Source organism: Schistocerca gregaria, unplaced genomic scaffold (assembly GCF_023897955.1).
Source record: "Schistocerca gregaria isolate iqSchGreg1 unplaced genomic scaffold, iqSchGreg1.2 ptg000650l, whole genome shotgun sequence".
Lineage (NCBI taxonomy): Eukaryota > Metazoa > Arthropoda > Insecta > Orthoptera > Acrididae > Schistocerca > Schistocerca gregaria.
This window is the reverse complement of record NW_026062035.1, coordinates 127,501-130,000: the sequence shown is the minus strand read 5'-3', so window position 1 is coordinate 130,000 and position 2,500 is coordinate 127,501.

The following is a 2,500-nucleotide window of genomic DNA, read 5'->3' as shown; positions in this document are numbered from 1 at the left end:
GAGGGGAGGGCGATATTCGTTCTGTAGCGGTACACCCTTCCAGTGGTTAGCGGGACTGTGTAGAAAGTACGCAACACTCGAAAGACCTTTATGTGAGGGTACGCACCATGGCATCAAGAAATACACATGACACCAGAGGATCCAAGCAGTGAACTATGTTCAGAGGGTTGCTGTTAGGCAAAGCTACATTCCTGTGACGTTACATGTGACAGTTAAGGTGCAGTGTAAGTTAGGTTAAGGTGCAGTGTAAGTTAGGTTAAGGTGCAGTGTAAGTTAGGTTAAGGTGCAGTGTAAGTTAGGTTAAGGTGCAGTGTAAGTTAGGTTAAGGTGCAGTGTAAGTTAGGTTAAGGTGCAGTGTAAGTTAGGTTAAGGTGCAGTGTAAGTTAGGTTAAGGTGCAGTGTAACTTAGGTTAAGGTGCAGTGTAACTTAGGTTAAGGTGCAGTGTAACTTAGGTTAAGGTGCAGTGTAAGTTAGGTTAAGGTGCAGTGTAAGTTAGGTTAAGGTGCAGTGTAAGTTAGGTTAAGGTGCAGTGTAACTTAGGTTAAGGTGCAGTGTAACTTAGGTTAAGGTGCAGTGTAACTTAGGTTAAGGTGCAGTGTAAGTTAGGTTAAGGTGCAGTGTAAGTTAGGTTAAGGTGCAGTGTAAGTTAGGTTAAGGTGCAGTGTAAGTTAGGTTAAGGTGCAGCGTAACTTAGGTTAAGGTGCAGCGTAACTTAGGTTAAGGTGCAGCGTAACTTAGGTTAAGGTGCAGCGTAACTTAGGTTAAGGTGCAGCGTAACTTAGGTTAAGGTGCAGCGTAACTTAGGTTAAGGTGCAGCGTAACTTAGGTTAAGGTGCAGCGTAACTTAGGTTAAGGTGCAGCGTGGGTTAGGTTAGGGGCCAACGTGGGTTAGGTTAGGGGCCAACGTGGGTTAGGTTAGGGGCCAACGTGGGTTAGGTTAGGGGCCAACGTGGGTTAGGTTAGGGGCCAACGTGGGTTAGGTTAGGGGCCAACGTGGGTTAGGTTAGGGGCCAACGTGGGTTAGGTTAGGGGCCAACGTGGGTTAGGTTAGGGGCCAACGTGGGTTAGGTTAGGGGCCAACGTGGGTTAGGTTAGGGGCCAACGTGGGTTAGGTTAGGGGCCAACGTGGGTTAGGTTAGGGGCCAACGTGGGTTAGGTTAAGGGCCAACGTGGGTTAGGTTAAGGGCCAACGTGGGTTAGGTTAAGGGCCAACGTGGGTTAGGTTAAGGGCCAACGTGGGTTAGGTTAAGGGCCAACGTGGGTTAGGTTAAGGGCCAACGTGGGTTAGGTTAAGGGCCAACGTGGGTTAGGTTAAGGGCCAACGTGGGTTAGGTTAAGGGCCAACGTGGGTTAGGTTAAGGGCCAACGTGGGTTAGGTTAAGGGCCAACGTGGGTTAGGTTAAGGGCCAACGTGGGTTAGGTTAAGGGCCAACGTGGGTTAGGTTAAGGGCCAACGTGGGTTAGGTTAAGGGCCAACGTGGGTTAGGTTGCCAGAGATGTGTCAAATCAGGATGTACGTTTGGCTGGTGTCAGGTGGTGGGTTGGTTCGATGCCTTTATAAGGGGTGTGGCCAAAGGGTATTTTATTACTTGTACCTTTTGTGTTGTGGCGTGGCGTTGCGTCCTGTGTTGATACTGGGTGGACCACTGTGGGTGTTGCTGGCTGATTTGAGCTGCGTTGTTTGCGGGTGATGTGAGACATTCTGTCTTATTAGTGGACGTGACGTTCCTCTTGTCGTTGTTTGGATAGTGTCCTGTGGCAGCGAGGATAAAATGGATGTTGTTGAACGATAGTGCTTTGGTGCTTTCGCTTTGTTACACACAGAGTGGACTGTGAGATAGGGTGACTGGGTCGAGTGCGGTTCACACTGTCCTCCCCAGTTTACAGTATGTATCATCTATGTATGTGGTCCTGCATCATTTACTAAGGAGGGACGTCAGACGACTGAAATATTAGTTATGTACTGATGTAAAGCAGAATGCTTACCTTCCACCAGTGGGCGAGTATCGACTCTGCCCCAGAGTTGCCACCGCAGGAAGAGGTGTCGGAAACACTACCCGCACACCGTCACCACTGTGCGGGGGGACGGACCCTCTATATCCTCAGCGGCGCACTCTTTGCCACCGAGCGTCACGTCTCGCGGCCCGCCGTCCAGAGCATGTATTGGGACAGCGGGACTTTGGCTTTTGGGAGATAACTCTTCATGAAGTGGAAGATATAGGGGTGGACTGCAATGTACGATTGCGGGAAAAGTCCGCCGTACATCCGCTCGAGTTGCGAGTCGGGCGGTGGGGGTGGCGCATTCACAGGTGCGGCTGGAGTGACCGTCGGTCCACCACTTTTGACTCGATTTGCGTCACCTGCGGTGAAGAGGGGGTGCAGCAGGCGTTTTACTCTGGGTCGTCAAGCGGGCGCTGTAGGCGACATCGACATCATAGTCGGCCGGCCGTCTCATAGAGGGCGGTATCGTCGTCGGAAGCAGCGTCATCTTCCGAGGGA